The 20144-nt window shown below is 45.3% G+C and overlaps 2 long non-coding RNA genes across 3 annotated transcripts in view; one reads left to right on the top strand and one right to left on the bottom strand.

Moving 5' to 3' along the window:
• Positions 1-20144, top strand: part of LOC132646302 (uncharacterized) — a 43969-nt gene that overhangs the window by 2048 nt on the left and 21777 nt on the right. Inside the window, exons 2-3 of one of the 2 annotated variants that reach the window (XR_009584448.1) lie at positions 139-906; positions 18567-18667. This is a non-coding gene — a long non-coding RNA (uncharacterized LOC132646302). The remainder of the gene's footprint in view (positions 1-138; positions 907-18566; positions 18668-20144) is intronic. The other variant, XR_009584449.1, reaches the window with a different exon arrangement.
• On the bottom strand, positions 3463-13284 carry LOC110555471 (uncharacterized). The gene is made up of 3 exons (XR_002476828.2): positions 13128-13284; positions 12951-13037; positions 3463-3833 (listed from the first exon to the last, which is right to left on the bottom strand). It is a non-coding gene; the product is annotated as an uncharacterized LOC110555471 (long non-coding RNA).

Genomic DNA, 20144 nt, shown 5'->3' with positions numbered 1-20144 from the left:
TCCTCTTCGGGCAACTTAGATTTACTTTCCCAGCCTATCTTTTTTGGTCACTCTGCAGCAGGGCCATGCCCACCCATCGAACAGAAATGTAAAGATCACTAACAAGTTCCTCAAGAGTCTGCTTCATCCCCATCCCAGGATGAAGAGCTTTACCTAAGGGCCGATTGAAGAAAATGAAATATGTCAAGGAGAGAAAACGTGACTCTTGCAGACAAGGTGTCAGATGGCGCCTGAGCACATCTGAGGTGTCTGGGCTTCTAGATAACCACAAGATGAGAAGTCGGTGCTCAGAAGGCTGCCCTGACATTTGAGTCAGCACCGGCAACATCACCTCCTTTTGTGCTCTCATTCAAGTCAGCAGGCAGCAAGCTCTGCCTACTCAGTGTCCCCAGGTTCTTCCCCTGTCTGTCTTCTGAAAGTGCTCCAGTAACGGACAGAGGAATGCCTGGAGGTGATTACCGCTCGCACTCAAGCTCTGAGGGAGCCAAAAGGAATGGGCCTGGCTTCCAATCAAGACTGAGCCAAGCCCAGGAGAGGAGCTAAATGAAGACAAGACCCTAGTGATTAACCGGGGTCTGGGCAGCCAGAAACTGAAGCACGTGCCCTCATTTACCAAGATGGTGAACAGCTGTGCTTTCTGAAACATGGACCATGGATCAAAAAATATCTTCCCCGAAGTCAAAGGTTTTCCTGCCAAAGCTGTTTATTATGTATGCGGAAAGAAGCAGAGTGAGAAGAGATTTTTGTTGTGAAGTGCTCACCAAGCAGAACTTTGGGCTGCCCATGAGAGTGGGGCCGTCCACTACAGTGTGATTGACCTACAAGAGGTCATATCCATAAAGAAAACTGACTCTCCCTCCCCAGGACCATCAGCTGTCCACAGTGTCTCAGTTAGGATGGGGGCTGGTAGGTCCTTTGTTTTCTTTTCTTTCCTTTTGTTTTTTGTTTTTTGGGGGTTTGTTGTTGTTGTTTGTTTCTTTTTTGAGACAGGGTTTCTCTGTACCCAGGCTACAACCTTAGCTGTCCTGGACTCATTTTGTAGACCAGGCTGGCCTCAAACTCACAGAGGTCCACCTGCCTCTGCCTCCCAGAGTGCTGGGATTACAGGGGTGTGCCACCACATACTTGGTGGGTCCTTACAGAGTAAAGGTTTTGCATGGAGCTGTGAGGGGACAGAGCTTTCGGCTATGCTGGGGATTATGGCTGCCTTGGTCTACCCTAATACCTGGGAGGGTTTCAACTCTATCTGAACACAGACCTTTTTCTAGTAATGGCCTCAGTGACAACTGTGTCCACAGAGCCCCGGATATGCACTGGGGAGAGGAAGAGCTGCGGTGGTTCTAGCAAAACAGGAAGCTCATTAGTCAAGGAGAAAAACACACCTATTCAGTTTTGTTTAGAACCAGGGGTTAATCTACGTCATTGGGTTATATAAGCCACTTCTGCTTTCTCCTGGCTCCCGAGATCTTTTTTCTAGTACTTTTGAGCCGGGCTCTCCTCTACTCTCTGTGACTTTTTCCACACCATTTTACTCTAGTAGTGACTTCAAGACGTACGTGCAGATAGCCCTGCCCCTGAGAGCCTCTAACGCCACTGACCTGCTCTCTACCAGGGATCTTCCCACCGCTCAACCTGGAGCTGTGACAGCATCTCAAATCTGAGTTCCCCATTCTCGCTGCGGCCTAGCTTGCTGTTTCATCTCCTCACTGATTCCAACCATCCTTTGACCCCACCAGCACCTCTCACCCCTCAGTCCCTACCCTTCTGATGATCCTACTCACTTCCTGACGCAGAATCAATTCCAGGATCAGTCAGTCAAACCGACATGGCCCTCTGCACACCCTCAACCATTTGCTCTCTTCTATGTCATACTCAGCTGGCATGAAAGTAGACTCAGTCATTGTCTATATCTGTCCACCTCATGTCTCCACACTTTCGGTCAAATACAGCTGGAGAAAAACAGAGGCCTACTTCAAAAGCGATGGTGATAACGAGTTTGGGTGTCATGGTTGGTTTTCTGTCAACCTGACACAAGCTAAAGTCATCTGAGAGGAAAGAACCTCACTTAAGAAAATGCATCCGTAAGATTAGGCTATAGACAGGCTTGTAGGGCATTTTCTGAATTAGTGATTGGTGGGGGAGGGCCCAGTCCATCGTGGGTGGTGCCACATATGGGCTGGGGGTCCAGAGGTTCTCTAAGGAAGCAGACTGAGCAAGCCATGATGAGCAAACCAATAAACAGCAGCCCTCCATGGCCTCTGCCTCAGCTCCTGCCTCCAGGTTCCTGCCCTCACTGCTTTTAATGATGAACTGTTATATGGAACTGTAAGCAGAAGAAACCCTTTCCTCCCCACGTTGCTTTGGTCATGGTATTTCATGACATCAATAGAAGCCCTAAGACACTGGCATTCGGCTCAGTTAATAATAGAATGTATGCACAAAGCACCAGCCTTGAGCCTCAGCACTGCCTAAGCCTGTTATCTCTGGAGGTAAAGGAAAGAGAGGGGGAAAAAAAGGCATAGGAATCTTGAGGTCAGCCTGGGATACTTGAGACCGTGCCTCAAAATAAATAAACAAGTAAATAAATGTATGAGGATTATACATACCCCCTCAACAATGTGCAACAGTCCTTTAAAAAAAACTTTCATTTTTTTATGTGTATGGCCAATTGCCTGCATTTATATCCATACCATGTACATGCATGGTGCCCAGGGAGTCCAGAAGAGCACTAAATTCCCTGAAACCAGAGTTACAGATGGCTATGAGCCACCATGTAGGTGCTGGGAATTGAACCTATGTCCTCTGGAAGAACAGAAAGTGCTTGTAACTGCTGAATCATCTTTCCCACCTTATGAGTTTGATCTTTGAAAATGAAACCCTCCAGCCACTTCCCTCTGTGCCTACTCTGGGCATACCTGGGCAACCTGCAGACCCTGTTCATCAGAGTCCTAGGATGTTTGGTGAAGGTAGGTTAACTGTTGGCTGCCTGCCCCCACCATGGCCACCCTAACAGTCTTCTGGAGGCCATGTCTTCCTTTTCCCACAAGGATTTCAGCCTTAAGGCTGCTGGCCAACATACACTTTCTCTAAGACGACACTGTTATGTAAGCAGCCTCTCTGGAGTCAGCATAAATCAAATTAAACCATGATCGGGAGGGCGGTCCTGTGCCAAAGAGCTATGCTCTACCCTGGGCCCACAGCCCCACAAAACCAGTACTGCACCCAGGAAAACCTGCACATGACCTGGGACTGTGGCAACCAGCCGTAAACTAGTTGAGCTAGAATCTGAGTCCCATAGACGAGGGAGGGTCGGATGTCTCCATGGGACACCAAGCGTGTTCCAGATGTTACATTTGTGGGTTCTGGGCTGCAAATCTCACCTGATGCTCCCGCACCTCCCCTCCACACTCCTCTCCAGCACACACAACACACACAAACACAATGATTTTTTTTTAAGGGTCTTGCTATGTTGTGTTGGAACTCATTCATAGACCAGATTAGCTTCAGACTTGTGGCAATCCTCCTGCCTCTGGCTCTAAAGTGCTTGGGGTTACAGGCATGTACCACCTTGACTCAGAATTTTTTTTAATGCCCTTTCTCTGTCCTTCCGACATGAGGATCCCTGCTGTGTTTCTGGCTGCTCTCAAGTTTCCTCTCTTCTTCTTTCCCTGATCAGGAGCACAGCTGGCCTAGACGGCTGCAGACTCCTTCTGCAGCCGAGTGAGCCGTACATAACTCCTGCACAGCTGCTGTTTGATCCTCGGCCTCTCCTCCTGCTCCCTTCCAGCCTCCTGAAGGAGGTTCTGATATCCAAATTCATCGGCATCTTCTTCCTGAGGGAGTAGAAGGGAGTGACTTAGAGAGAAGGGTATGAGAGGAATCAGAGCAAGTCTGGGAAAGGAAAGAGGCAGGCGGTGGCTATTTTGATCCCATCACAGATGTCCGCATAGGACAGTGCCTCCATTATCAGGGAATTCTGGGGACATTCTCAGGTCAGTGCAATGCCTAGTCAAAAAAGAAAGCTGATCACAGCCCACAAGAGGGTAATACATAAAGTCAAAATGAAAGGGAATTCCTTTGGGTCTCTGGATCTGAATTGAAGCATTCAGTGTGAAGGCAGGGGCTAGGTAAAGACCACAACATGGGATGATAATTTGGGAGGTGATGAGGACAAAAAGGAAATCAAACAAGCTAACCCATACACGAGGCATGTGAGCAAAGGACACCTCCCCCCCAAAAGTTTGATCTACCATAATGCTATAGGCATTTTCCCATAAGCTGTAAGTGTTACACCAAAAAAAAAAAAAAAAAAAAAAAAAAAAAATTCAAGGTGGGTTTGGATTTTTGGGGTGAGGGGTATAATTTATAACGTCAGCCTTCCATATATTTGTAACCATAGCAATGTTGAAATGGGAAAATTGGATTTCCCAAGCATCTTTGACCATAGCAATTTTTTTTAAATCATGAAACATCTCCTCTGGTGAACTATGAAACACAAGCATTAGTGAGCATGAATGGTTTTTGAGTTGAAAAGCAGCACATAGGAAAACAAAGTTTTAGAAGATTGGCCTCATGGTAGAGTATAAAGTGAACAGAAAAGAAAATGGCCTGGCTTCAGGAAATACAATTAGAGAGAGGTTTAACAGGGGTTGGGTGTTGGAGGTTGTAAATCAGTGGTCTCAACCCTCCTAATGCTGCGATCCTTTAATATAGTTCCTCATGCTGTAGTGACCCCCAACCAGAAAATCGCTTCATTGCTACTTCATAACTGTAAGTTTGCTACTGTTATGACTCTTAATGTAGATATCTGATATGCAGAATATCTGATATGTGACCCCTGGGGAAGAGTCGTTCCATCCCAGAAGAGGTCATGGCCCACAAGTTGAGAACTGCTATTGTAAGGACTGGCTGAATGTAGGGCTTTTGGTTCTTCTGTTCTTTGAGACAGGGTCTCACATAGTCTAGGCTAGCCTCCCCCGCTATTCAGTGATGACTGTGAACTCTTAGTCCTCTTGTCTCCACCTCTCAAGTGCTGGGATTGCAGGTAGAGGACTCTGTACCTGGCTTAGGAGAGTGCATTTAAAGAAACAAGTGATGTGGGAGCCTCAGAGTCCCCAGTCTATCTCTGTACTCTAGCTCTCCTCTTCCCCATCCCCTGCTCTCCTCCCTTAGCCAGCCTGCCTTCCTCTTTCTAGTCCCCACCCTTGGCTTCCACATTACACAGAATTTGCATGCTGTGGCTCTAGCCACATCAGAAATCTCTGCTGCTTCTTCACTAAGTCAGATATCAGAATCTTGCTAACTAGCAAGGACCCACCAAGTAACAACCAGTAAGATAGTTTTGAAATATCTTGGCTATGGGAGATTTACCCTGGAACTTTGAGGTCAGGAAAGGTGGAGGTAGGCTATCTGATATGAGGTATAGTACTTTGACTTTTTTTTTTCTTTTTAAAATTTTAATTAAAAGAAAGTAATATTTCGATATTTGCCTCTGCCCCAAATTCTCCCCCACTAACTTCATGTTCTTTTGCTCTCTCTTATTTAACACACACACACACAAACATGGAATCTGTTTTGTATTGGCCAGCTACACCTAAACACACGAGGCCTGCCCTAGAGTATGGCTGATATGCCCAAAGTCACTGCATTGATGAAAACTGATTTTCCTTCTTTCAACAACTATCCATTGTAAAGAGCTTCTCCATTAGAGATGGGCTTTTGTGATGCTTTGATTAAACTTAAATTATACCCTCAAAGGACTGAGTGGGAGAAGATAACTGGCAAATAGCTGGGAACATTGGAAGATTAAGAGTAGCTCTATCAGTGATCTGTCGATTTATCCCTTTCCCAAACTCCTGTAGTTCCCAAACCCTGGAAGAATTCATGGCAAAGAAAGCAGGATCCCACAGTGGTTGGGAAACGGGCCCTGATATTACCGGTACTATGTGTCCCTTAATGACAGAAAGCTTTCTGAGAAGTGTGTGGGTAGGCAGGTTCACCACTGTGTCAGTGAGTATCACAAGTCAGAGTAGGTGGCCAGTCACCCCACCTGGCCTCCTGCTTGGACAACAGATACAGTAAACACCACATGGACGAGGCTGTCATCAATGGGACGCATCGTGTAAATCAGAGCACCCTCTGAATTTATCACAAAACCAGTGATATGGTTGTGCTCCTTACAAGGCTTGTGTACACTGCACAGTGACATGTGCTGTGCCAACACACAACCAGTGTCACCTCAGACACTTGAAGAAAGTGGTTAGGAGGAAGACTACGTGAGGAAGTGATAGAACTCTTCAGCTCCTGAGGGCTTCGGGTGGAGCTCCGTGGCAGAGTCCTTTACTAGTGTATGCAGAGCTCTGAGTTCATTAGCAGAAGGAGAGGAGGGAGAGGAGAGAAAAAGAAGGAGAGATGTTTAGCTCAACTGTACTCTTATGAGATTGCCATTTGTCCAAAACACGTTATACATGACTATCCCTAGGATCTTGACCTTTGGGCAGGTTGTATAACCTTCTTGTCCTTCTATTCCTCTTCTGTATTATGGATATCATGAAGATTGAATAAGGGAACATATATAAAATACTTATAAAATGCACCCAGTAAATTAATAGCCTTTTTGTTTATTTGGGGTGATTTTGTTATTTTGTTTTGTGCTTGTTTTGTTTGCTTGTTTATTTGATTAGTTGGCTTGGGGTTTTGGTTTTTCAAGACAGAGTTTGCCTGTGTAGCTCTGGCTGTCCTGGAACTAGCTCTGTAAACCAGGCTATTCTCAAACTCCCAGAGTCTGCCTGCTGTCTCTGCCTCCTGAATTCTGGGATTAATGGCATTATTTACCACCATGGCCCACCTTGCTTTGTTTGTTTGTTTGCCTGCTTGCTTGCTTATTAAGGTGCTTTTTATGCAGCCCTGGCTGGTGTGGAACTTGCCATCCAGGTCAAGCTAATGTTGAATGCCTGGGATTAAAGTCAGATACCACCACACCCAATGTAGCAACGTAATTCGTTATGACAATTAAATAACAGGGAGAAATTTCTATCAGCAGATCTGAATGCACTTGATAAACGGAACAAAGAAAGATGAATAGGCCCGAGGGCCGGCAGTCAGCTTGCCTCTGCCAGCTCTCCCTGATGAGCGTGTGGCTGGTGCAGGAGGGCTGGGGAAAAACAAAAGCCATGAAGGTGTGCTGGCGCCAATGAGACTTCAGAGGTCAAGGGGTCACTCGGGCCACTCACATTTCCTTTCATTCCTAGAGAGTTACTATCTACCTTCTTTAATAGATGGCCATGATTTTAAGAAAAAAAAAAAAAGGCAAGAAAAAGAATGGCTTACAGCTGGCCCCCGGCTTTAGCTAACCAGGGCTACAATGTTTTTTCGGCACAAAGGAGCCCATGTGTAAAATATTAGCTGTGAGCAGATATAAATCTAGTATTTGACCAGTCCAGACCTAATCAATATGCTTTTCTACACCCTTTGAACTTTGAGTGTTCTGGAAATGAACAACAACAACAAAAATATCTCAAATCCCATCCTGAACCGTCTTCCAGACAGCCCAGCTTCTGCTCTCCTTCCTGTTGACAGAGCTGTTCTCATTCATTCCAGCAGTGATTCACATTCTTCTGGAAGTTAAACACACACACACACACACACACACACACACACACACACATACACATACACAAGATGCCTGAAAGACAGAAAATTGCTCTTGTAATCACTAAATAAGAATTCCTGGACCTGAATACAGAGCTACGAACATGGATTTATGCTTAAACTCCATGAGTTCCTTTTCCTCAGTTATTTCTTTGAGATCATGATGTGCTCCTTTAACTATCCAATGGAGCCAAGGGAGCCAGGAAGTCATCCACAGTAAGATTCTTCTCTCTCTCTCCTACTAATGAAAACAAAGGGAGTTCTTTTTATTTATTTATTTATTTTCTACGTATAGATATTTTGCCTACATGTACATCTGTGCACCACTATGCCCTGACCCTCGGGATTTCAACGGGTTCCTAAGGAGGAGAGTGGAAGGAATGGGGGAGGGGAGGAACAAGAGACACAGGAATGAGGCCAAGTCTGTTTGTCTGATCAAAGCCTCCTTTATTAGAAATTTTTACCCAACTTATATAGGGAGAAGGCAGGAAAGGGGGAAGGTTAATTTACTGCTGCAAGAGATAGGAAGAGTGCTTCCATGGGTTAAATATTGCACCTGCAAGACACCATAGGATATTTTCTTAAGATATCTCACAGATGCTCTAAAACTAACAGACGGATGTCCTCACAAATCTATCACCCATGATTTAGGGTCCTAGGTAACTCTTTCACTAAATAGCTTTAGGTCTCCACTAAATGACCTTTGCTCACTACTTGGCTTTGGCTTCAGTAGATAGCTTTGGCTCCCAGCACACCACACATATATGTCTGGTGTCTTCTAGCGCAGTAAGAGGGAGTTACAGAACTAGAGTTACAGATGATTGTGAGCTGCAATGTGGGTGCTAGGAATTGAACTCAGGTCCTCTGGAAGAGCAGCCAGTGCTCTTAACCACTCTCCTGAGGGATGGCTCAATGGTTAAGAACACTGGCTGCTCTTCCAGAGGACCCAAGTTCAATTCCCAGCACCCACACAGCAAGCAGCTCACATCTGTCTGTAACTCCACTTCCAGGGGATCCAATGCAGGCAGGCAAACACCAATGCACATAAAATAGAAATAAATAATTTTAAAAATGTTTGATTGAAATATCAAGACTATTTTGTTAAACTTAAAATTTTGTATCTACACCACGCACGTGTGTGTGTGTGTGTGTGTGTGTGTGTGTGTGTGTGTGTGTGTGTGTTGTAATGTGTTCGATGAGCTCCATCAGTTTTAGGTAGAACTAAACTACTTTATCCTTTTCTATAAATCAAGTATCTGACTTGGAAAAAAGTTCATGCAATTTGACTTAGAAAGAAAAGGGGCATGTAAGTAGTGGGTAAGAAAAACCCAGCCAGTGCTACGGCCAGCCTCCCTGGAAAGATTCATGACCATGTCTCAAGACTGTCCTGCAACTCACTCCAATATATTTCACTGACTCTAAGTCATTGGAAGCAATGGCTGCTGTTTCCAGTACTTATCTTTGCCCCAAAATGAAGAAAATTCAAGACATGCAACCTAACCCTCTCACTATCTGGAAAAAAGATCCGCCCATTTGTCATAAAAGCTGAAAAGAACAGCCAGGCGACATACTCAGCGTTGTCTCCTACCTCAGTGTCACATGCCTTTTGAAAGTGAATAAACAAACACAAGAAGTGGTTGGATGCAGCAGCGGTAAGATGGCTTGGGCTGGAGTAACTGAATCGAACCCATAAAAAATATGCTGTTACCAATTCTCTCCTGAAAAGGGTAAGAAGAATCCAGCCAACAATCTCCGTGTGCGTCTGTGTGTTTGCATGTATGCATGTAAGTGTACTTCCCTGGGTGGGTGTGAAAGACAGGCCAGTGTCAGCTGTCTCTTCTGCTGCTCTCCATCTTGTTTTCTAAGACACGGTCTCTCACAGAACCTGGAGTTCCTGCCATCTCAGCCGAATGTCTGGTCAGTGAACCCCCAGAATCCACCTATCTCTGTCCCCCTGCCCCAGCTCTGGGCTTGCAGGTAAATATGTCCTTCCTGGGCTGTTACATGAACTCAGGTCCTTGTGCTCACGTTGCATGTGTTTTATGATTCTGCACAATGCCCAGCGAGTGAACTCTTCTCCCTACCACATGTGCGAGCATTGCATAAGGAAGAGTATTCATGACTAATTGAAAGCACTGCTAGGAAGTCTCCTCTTTTTGACTTGAATGACCTCTTCTCGATTGGGGTCATACTGTTGCTTCACACAAATGAAAGGACTATGGGAGGTCACTTGCCTCAAGACTCAACTAGCTGCATCAGTGCCAACAGGCAGAAGCTGTGCAGATGCAAAGTCTTAGGCCCACTTCACTCTTAGGCCTCACAGTCACATCCTAACAGAATTCCTGGATGAATTCCTGGCACATGAAGGGTTAAAGTATACCACTCTAACTCATTTCCCTGCCTCTGAGCAAAGCTGGACACATGGCTAGGACAGCCTCAGTCACCCAATGTCAGAGTCTTTTACAGTGTCCTGTTTGAGTCCTTGAGAGGAAAGAGGAGATAAGCTTATTTAAAGAAGTCTTACTTAGCTCACAAAGTCAGCAGCCTCATCCATCCATTCAAGTCTCTATTCTTAGAAGCTCTGAAGACTGGGTCAAAGGAAAGGAAGCAGACAATGGGTTCAAATAACAACCTCAAAAAAAGTCAGAGCCTAGCCCAGGAGCGAGGGGTGGAGGAGTCTCGCCAAATTATCAGATCCAAAATTGTCTCGGCACTGCCGATGATTTATTACTCTAGAAGCTTAAAGGCTTGAGACTCTGGCTATATTTCATTTCACAGTGGTAACTTCTATCTAGTGCTTCCCTGTGGCCTGAAACGAATGCCTGGGAATTACCACAGTGAAACGGCCAGAATGTTCATCCTGTAAGTTTCATGTTCGGTCCAGCAGGACTGGACTCTTCCAGGAGAAGACTCTGCTGGTTAATGGCAGCTCAGCTGGAGAGTGATGTGTTCCAGGGGTCCTCCAATTTAGCTGCACCTAGATAGCGTGTGAGCGTGTGAGCATGTGTGTGTGTGGTGTGTGCCAACCTCAGGTGTTATTCCTTGGGTGCCACCTACCCCCGTGTTTTATGGAGCAGGCTCTTTTCATTGGCCTAGAACTTGCCAGTTATACCCAGTGGCCATCAAGCCTCAGAGACCCGTCTGTCCTACATCCCCAGAATCAGGGTAATAAGTGCCTGCTCCTACACCCAGCTTTTAAAAATGGGCTCTGGGACCATGGCGGCCCACACCTTTCAGCCCAGCAGTCAGAAGGCTCTGTGAGCTCAAGGCCGCCCCGGTTTACGTAAAAGCAGGTTCTGAGGCTGGAGCTCACGAAGAGAGCACTTTATTCACTGAGCTGTATCCCCACGCCAATATAAGATTTTTTTTTCAAAACTTCTTTCTTGGGCTGTCATTGATTTATAATAAGCCACGGACATTTAAGCAGACAATTGAATGAGTTTGGACATATAGACTTATGAAATGTCTATCATATTCAAGGTAACCTCTCTCCAGGCTTTCTCATACTTCTTTGCAATCTGTCCTCACCCCACCCACAACTGCTGATGACATACATACAGGCAAAATATACACATAAAATAAAAATAATAAATAAATAATTTTTGTTTGTTTAGCCCTGGATGTCCTATAACTTGCTCTGTAGACCAGGCTGGCCTTGAACTCAGTGCTCCTCCTACCTCTGCCTCCCAAATGCTGGGACTAAAGGTGTGCACCATTTCAGCCTGGCTATAAATAAGTAAATTTAAAAAAATAGAACTAGCGTTTTGTTGTCTATTGAAATGCTCATAGGGAATTTCTTTTAATTCTGTTATCATGGTGAATTGTGGTGACTGACTTTCAAGTGTCAAGCTCACTCCCACACCTGAGCAAGATTCTGCTTATTCAGCTGAGGTTGTAGCTCAGTGGTCCAATGCTGGTCTTGCATTCATGAAGCCCTGGGTTCTATCCCTAGCATCATATGAACTAGGCGTGGTAGCACATGCCTGTAATCTCAGCACTCTGGAGGTGAGGCAGGAGGACCAGAGAGATTCAAGATGAGTTGGAGGGTAGTCCGGAATACATCAAACCCTGACTGTAAAAAGGAGGTGGGTCTCAGCAGTCGAGAGGGCTGGCGACAGCCAGGGGAGTGGTGTACCCCTGGAATCCCAGCACTCAGGTAGCCAGAAGCAGGTGGATCTCTGTGAGTTTGCCGCCAGTCTGGTCTACAAAGTAAATCCAGGAAAATCAAAACTTTTTGATCATAGTTTTCTCCGTGTAGCCCTGGCAGTCCTTGAACTTGCTTTATTGAACAGGCTGGCCTCAAACTGTTGTTTTATTGTTTGTTTTGTTTGAGAAATGGTTTCATGTAGCCCAGGCTGAATGCTCTATGGAGCTGGGGTTGGTTTTAAACTCCTGACCCTCCTGGCTCTACCTCCCAAATGCCGGGTTTACAGGTGTGAGCCTCCAAGCCTTGCTCTTCATTTCTAATACAAGTGTTCAAAGCTGGAAATCTCTCTGTGAATGTGTTTTAGATGACTCTCACAAAGTTTGATGTGAGTTGTTTTCGTTTATCTCTAAAACCTTTTTAACTCTTCTTTTGATTTCTTCTTTAATCTATGAGTTGGTTAGATGTAAATTGAAATTTTCATTTCCAAATAGTTGACCATATCCCAGATATCTTTGCTTCTTCGTGTTCTGCTGTTGCCATTGCTTATTTGGGGTGCCACGAACAGTCCACGTGAGCCCTGGACCATTGAGCTACATTCCCAGTCCTCAGGCAGCTTTCTCTTATCAGTATTTAGCTTAATTCCACTGGAATCAGGAAACACATCTGGTTTAACTTTAATCTTTTTAAATTTATTAAGACTAATTTTGACCTACAAAGTGTTCTGCCTTAGAAGAATACATTTGCTGCTGTCGCATGGAGTGTGTCCCAATGTCCAGCCAATGAACTGACAGCATCGCTCACTGTGTGACAGTGCCGTCTGATACCTCACAGTCTGCTGCTTGCTCTGCCACGGCTGAGAGAAGGGGGGCGAGTGAATCCTACTGAAGTCTGCAAGGAAACGTATGGCTATGGATCTGGAAGAGCCTGAAGCAGTAACATGCACATGTAATCGGAGAAGCCTACCCTGAGATGGAGGCAAAGGCAGGAATGTCCCGAGGAGCTCTGGGGCCAGCTAGCCTGGCAAACGTGGCAGTGAGCAAGAGATGTTGCCTTAAGCAAGGAAGAACATGGAAAGCAACACCAGAGGGTGTCCTCTAACCTCTACACGTGCACCTGAACTCACACATGCTTGCACACGTACACATGCACTCACATGGATCGTAGCTCTGTTTATTTCTCCTTTGAGTTCCTTAGCATCCTCATGACCAGGTCACATACTTTTCCAATTAATCCAGGCTCTCTGTGGGTAGAAACCAGACATCAGAATTTCTTTTTATTAACTCACCTAGGGATTTAAATGTGCAGCCAGGCTTGTGAACCATTTTCTTACATAGTCCTTGTTGTAGGTTTAAGAGATTCTCTGGAGAGGTGGCTCAGTGGCTAAGAGCTCTGGCTGCTCTTCCAGGGAACCGAGGTTCAATTCCCAGCACCCACAGGGCAGCTCACAGCTGTCTGTAACTCCAGTTCCAAGGGATGTGACACCTTCACATAGCTGCACCGGCAAAACATCAATGCATATAAAATAGAAATACATTTTTAAGAAGACATTAAGTTTTAAGCTGGGCATGGTGGCACATGCCTACTCTCAACACTCAGGGAGGCAGAGCCAGGCGGATCTCTATAAATTCGAGGCCAGCCTAGTCTACAAAGTGAGTCCAGGACAGCCAAGGCTATACAGAGAAACCCTCTCTCAAAAACCTAAAATAAATAGATAGTGAAATCTCCTTGAAGCTGGAAACTAAGCTTGACTGTTCTAACCATACTGTCGCCTCTAATGTAACCATCTGCCTTTGATGTAGGCATTATTGACTCCCACTTAGCAGAAAATTAATGAGAGCTGTCCAAGACATATCTGAATAGCGTCTAGCTGGGATGGAAAGCTAAGTTTCCTAACTCAGAGCTTATCCCATTTGTTTTGTTGATTGACTCAAAGCCCATTTACATTTCTAGCCTAACGTACTGATACACAATTTGGGTTTGTGGGCAAGAGCTGCATCTAGCCCAAGCCCTATAATTTTCAGTGGACCTACCACAGATTCCATACCCTGAAGATGAGTCCAAAGGTTTTTGTTTTACTTTTCAAAGATCTAAGTGTCTTGGTTCAGCTGACCACACAGTCATCATCAATCTGCCCTTTCATGTTCCATCTATAATCTAAGGTTTAAGTCGTGTTCTGATTAACCCTGACACATAGGCTCTTCTCCAGAACACCCTTCCAGGCTGCAGAGTACAAGTCTGTCTCACTCATTTAAAGACTGGCTGCCAGGATCTGGATTTGGCCCGGAGCTACCCTAAAAGACAAGAAGATGAGAGATTAGTGTCTTTGGGGGAAAGCAGATGTGCCTCCTCTATAAAAGTATAAAAGTCATTTTGTGTTACATTGTCTTTTGTTTGTGTGTGTGCTGTGTGTTTGTGTTACACTGTTTTTTTTTTCTTTTGTATGCTTGTGTTATATACGGATGTGTGCCTGTTTGAATATGTGTATGTGTTTGTGAATGTGTGTATGTGTGTGCAGGCATGCACATGTGTAGAGGACAGAGTTGACGCTGCATGTCTTCCTCTATAACTCTCTACCTTATCTTTTGGGGCGAGGTCTCTCGCTGAACCTGATATTCATCAGTTTGTAAGGCTGGCTGGTCAGCAAGCCCCAGGGATCCTCCAGGTACTCTCTCCCCAGATCTAGGATTACAGGTATTCTGGCTGTTTAAGCAGACGCTAGGGATCTGATATCAGATCTCCATGCTTGTACTTACTCACCAAACCATCTCTCTAGCCTGCTTTGGTTTTTGGTTTTCTGTTTTCTTTTCTTTCTTTTTTTTTTTTTTTATTGTTTATGTGTATGTCCATGTATGTGTGAGATTCCAAGTGCTACCATGCTACGATCAACTAATTCAGCAAAAGATTAATTGAAGGCCAAAGGGTTATGAGATGGAGGCCAGTTTGAACTATAGCCAGACCCTGTCTCAATCAATTAAATCAATAACAATTTGAATCATTCCTCTGTGTGCATTGTTCAGCCCTCCAGGCAGAGACAAATGTCCGTGGGAGGAAGTGAGGAAAAGATGATTGAGGTACTTTTTGTCTTCTTTCTCTCTTGCCCTGCCCTGGACACCTACTTCAGCTAGACTAGTAAACCTACAAGCTCCCTCCTCCTCATAAATATTCAACATTAGACCTGTTTCAGTTATGCTTCCTGTTGTGGTAAAATATCCCAGCAAAGCAGTTTAAGGAAGGAAGTGATGTTTTGGCTCACAGTTCATCATGGTGGTGGGAGCTTCAGGCAGCCGTTCATATTGACTCTGCACTCACAAAGCAGAGAGGGACGAACATTTGCGGTCAGCTCAGTTTCATTCTTATAGTCTAGACTCCCAGCTAGGGAATAATGCCATCCACTATGGACAGACTTTTCTACCCTAATAAACCATTAAGACAACCTCCCACAGACATACCCAGAGGCCCCGCTCCCTAGATGAGTCTGTGTTCATCACATTGACAATTGAGGTTAACTATCATAACAACCACTAAGGTTAAACATCATAACACCCCACCCCAAACTGCTTTCTTTGACCTATGACCTATTTTTGTTTGTTTGTTTGTTTGTTTGTTACTTTCAGATCCCTTTACTTTACCTGGGTCACCTTTTGATTAAAGCAACCCCCAGCCACCCCCCTGTCTCTGTCATATCCTTCCCACAACACTGAGTTTGCAGGCACATATATGTATGTATGACATAGGGGGCTGGAGAGATTGTTCAGTGTGTAAGGGTACTTGCTGAGTAAGAATGAGGACCTGAGTCGGAAGATCCTAGTATCGTATCCCTTTAAAGTGTGTATGTCATACCTTGATTGGTAAAATTAATTCTGGTTCAGAAAGGCAAAGACGTTTTAACCAAACATGGAAGTACCTGCCTATAACCCCAGTATTCATAAGGCAGAAGCAAGAACATAGGAAGTTTGAGACTAGCCTAAGCTATGGGGCCCTGTCTAAAAAAGTTCAGAGGAAGATAGTTTCTAAAACATCACTCACTCTGTTCTCATTTCTCATAACCTGAAATGATCCAAACTATAGAAGATGGTCCTATTTATTCTTCCACTGAAACCCACAAAAAACAAAAAGAAAGAAAGAAAGAAAGAAAGAAAGAAAGAAAGAAAGAAAGAAAGAAAGAAAGAAAGGAAAGAAATTAGCCAATCCCTTCTACGTCTTCTATAATGAGCTTGTGACGAAGTCCTCCAAACCTCAAGAACCAAACCCTGGTGCAGACCCCAAGACCTACCCCTGAGCCTAAGATACAGCAGAGCGCAGCAGCCGGGCTGTAGGGAGGGGTCCAAGAAAGACAGGACCAAAACAACAGTAGTCACAGTTGTGCTCTCTAAATGGCTTCTGCAAGCCAGGTTAAGGAAGCCAAGTTGAAAGCCAAACACAGACAGCTGCTGAGGGTGTCTCTGTAGACAGGGAGCTGGGTGTGGTCACTTCCACCCCAACTTCCACCCCGCCCTTCTAGCTGGTGACGAGGCTGGGAAGAGAACTTCCCGTATTGCATTCCAGCCCTCCCCGATGGGCTTTGTGATCCTGCTGGACACTGGCTGCATGCTGCGTGATAGTAATGCCCAGTCCCCTTTCCGAGACGTCTCACTGAAGACACCAAGCTTCCGATAATACCAGGTCCAGACAGCCAAGACGCAGGACAGATCCGAAATGGCCACTCAGTCCTGCCCATAGCCAAGACTATGAGCTGTGAGGCAATGCCATTCTCAGTCTCGAGGGGCTGAATGGAACTGAAGTGCTTATATGGGTCTCTCCTGCACTGCACAAATCAGGCTTGAACTCTCCCTGCTCCCTTCCACAACTTCCTAGGAGCCCTGAGGATCGCACCACGGAGCATCAGACCTTCATTACTCATTCCACCATCTCTTTTCTTGGAAACCCTGCTGGCTCCACTCTCCAGAAAGAATCCATCAAAATTTTCTTTGCTGAAGTCATTCTGCAAAAACTCCCATCATCAAATTCCCCACGCTGGGTTCTTGCTTCAGTATGTAACAACAGACTAAGGAATGGACCAAATGCTTTTTTTTTTTTTTTTTGAGACAGGTTTCTCTGTGTAGCCTGGAACTTGTAGTGACAATTTTGGTTTCTTCTAAAAACTCAGTGATGTTATGTGAATATGTTTTTGTTTTAATCCCAGGTGTGGGATATGGGACTGCTTCAGATTGTTCACAGCAGCTAATTATGATGTCTCTCGTGCTCTGGCAGGGCCGTGATTTTTTGCCAGCTGCAGACAGTTTAATTCTGGAAACTCTTGAGAGGGTATAAATGGGAATGTCTGAGAGGGCCTGTGGTAGCTGCTGCTCCCTCTTCTGCTGCCCCCAAGGCTGCTGCTGACCCCACTGCTGCTGCTGCGTTTGCTATTGCTGGGTTGCTAGACTGCTGGATTGCTAGTTTGCTGAACTGCTGGATATTCCGATGAAGAAGATTGGACTTGCCCCTAGGAACCTGACAACCCTGATCAGCAGGAAATAGTTTAAAGAGACTTATGCCCCTTCCCCCTCTAACCTTCTTTCTCACCTACCTCGTGTTGAGGGCTTGGAAGGGTTTGGGGTGGAGATGGTGGTAGATATAAGAACCCAATAAAATAGCTAAAAAGACAAAAAGAAAGAAAGAAAAAAAACGCCTACAGGAACTAGTTCTGTAGACCAGGCTGCCCTCGAACTTATACAGATCCACCTGCCTCTTCCTTTGTAGTGCTGGGGTTAAAGGAGTATGCCATCACTGCCTAGCTCTCTTAAAGTTTTAAATCATAAAAAATTTCAGACCCTCCCAGTGAGAGAGAAAGGAACACAAAAGAGTCAGTTTGCTTCTCCCACTTTGTGGGTCCCAGGGATCAAACTTAGGTCATCAATCTTGTTGGCAAGTACATTCACCCACTGAGCAATCTCTTCATCCCTTACCTGAACTGTTGAAATGCAACATCATTTCATTCAGAAGGACTTCAGCATCTATCTCCAACTAATAAGGGCTTTTTTTTTTTTTCTAACAACCTCAGCAGGAACTACTGTTACTTAGTAGCAACTGGCTAGTTATCTATATTAATTCAATAACCCATGGAAGCCATACTTTTTTTTTTCATGAAATTTCAGTGAACAGAGCAATACTTGGGGTCATAAGCGCCCCTAGGAAAAACTCAGAAATGCCCTGCCCCAAAGAATATTGGCCATTTCCATTTTCCTAATGAAAAAGGAAACCCAGAGTAAGTGTTAGACCAGAAGTCTGCAGAACTTGGAGGGAGAGGTGAAGGACCAGCATGGGAGGGGCTGGTTTGCTTCACTCTCTTGTGGATCCTCGGGATGCTTCAACAGGGCATGGGCATTGCTTCCTTGTCTGCACATCTTCTTCTCCTCCTATCTACTTTATCATTTAAAGGACTACTGTCAAGCTTCAGGTAAAGGTAGCACCTTAAAACAGGCACAATTCTCCAAAAGAATTTGGAAAACCCAGCGTCCAGTCTACTAGTCAGACTGCATATGTGTGGAACAGACAAGAACTGGTCTTCACACACAGTAATCACAGTGAAGGGTTTCTATTTTTGGTTTGGTTTGGTTTTTTGAGACAAGTTTTTTCTGTGACGCCTTGGTTGTCCTGGACTCAGTTTGTATACCAGGCTGGCCTTGAACTCACAGAGATCTGCCTGCCCCTGCCTCCCTGAGTGCTGGGATTAAAAGTTTTGGTTTCTGTGTGGTGTTTTGTTTTGTTTCATGGTGCTCTTCCTTTGCAGTCTCACACTTAATCTGCACATCTAGACCCAGGAGAACTCAAAGCTGGACACATTTACCTTGGTGAAGGTGGGACTCAGGAGCCGGAGAGGTGGCTCAGCAGGTAAAAATGCTTGTCACACGTCACACAAGACCTGAGTTCATTCCCTGGAACTGGCGTGGTAGGAGGTGATAACTGACTCCATACAGCTCCATAAAGCTGTCTCTGATCTCTGTGCTCACACAGTGGCACACACACAGGCACACATTTATGCACGGAAATGATAATACAGTTGGTTTTTGTTTTTAAGTACAAGGTCATAGCACAGCTTGCAGAGAGCTTTTGCCTCAGGGACAAGCTGATAAACCCAGCCCAAATCACTGTCCCATAGACTTCAGGCCACTACCTGTGTCAACCCTCTGGCCAAGATCATCAGCCACTTGACAGTCACAAGGTGCTGTGGACTTCCCCTTCACTAACTCCTGTTCTTTCTTGCTATTGCCTTCTTCCGGATTCTCTTAGCTTTATGCAAGAGTGTGCCGGGGGTTAGGTCACTTACACAAAGGAGCCGCCAGGAGCTGTAGCTGTGGGTCAGGGCTATGCCTAACAAGATCAACACAGGCTGATAAGCAGGCCAGCACTACACCCAGCCCTTGCTAAGACAAGCTCAGTTTCCGTATGCTTTATTTCCACACTGCAAACATGTTTGGGATGTCTTCGTGATTTATCCCTCTGCCCACTTTGCTCTTCTCACGTCTCTGCACTTGTACTCAATTGTCAAGCATGGCTTCCCTGACTATCTGGTATCAGCAAGCAGTCCACTGCCACCGCCCAGCCCCTTATTCTGCCTTGTCTGCCTCTGTACCTCTTATCACACATTTATCAGTCCACACCACCATACCTCACCTACCCAACACACACCCAGATTGTGCACACACACCAAGAATGCTCATGTGGCATGGAAGATCTCCTTCAGAACAAAGACTTTGCCTTTTCTTCTACCAAAGGTCACCGATCACAGAACCATCCTTTGGGGATTCGGAGCCCTTCAGTGAATTCCTAGGGAGATGTAGAAGTGCCTTCCAGAGCCATTGATCACCCCACAGCCCAGCTGTTCTAGTAGCAATACCTCTTTTCTCAAACCTCTGTCCCCTAAGAAGACAATAGAACATGTGTCATTTGTTTCCTGAACTTTGTCCCTGTTCGGCAGGGATCTATGTGACCCTTCCTAACTGTTCGGCGTTAAAAAGAAAATGTTCAGGCATGTAGGCTCTCAGAGTAACCCATCCCCTCTGGAGCTGCACCACAGAAAGGTGTTTCTACAACAAAATGAAGATTTATTACTCTCTTCCCCCACAGAAAAACCACAGGAATATTTCCTTCTAGATTGCAGTAGTGAGTTCCAAGTTTCATTAAAGAACCGGCCAGATACTTCCTCCTCAGTGGCGTGGGAAGACTTTACGATAGAGAGGGTTTGAAACTTCACCTCTGCACACCTGCCTTATTAACCTTATCCTCTTCTGCCAACCCCTCTTCTATTTCCCCAGGATCAGGCCTTTGTGGCTGCCTCCCCAGGCAGCTGGGGCTCTGGGTCCCTCTC

The sequence above is a fragment of the Meriones unguiculatus genome, chromosome 1 (assembly GCF_030254825.1).
Source record: "Meriones unguiculatus strain TT.TT164.6M chromosome 1, Bangor_MerUng_6.1, whole genome shotgun sequence".
Classification (NCBI taxonomy): Eukaryota; Metazoa; Chordata; class Mammalia; order Rodentia; family Muridae; genus Meriones; species Meriones unguiculatus.
This window is presented reverse-complemented; position numbering and strand designations above follow the sequence as displayed.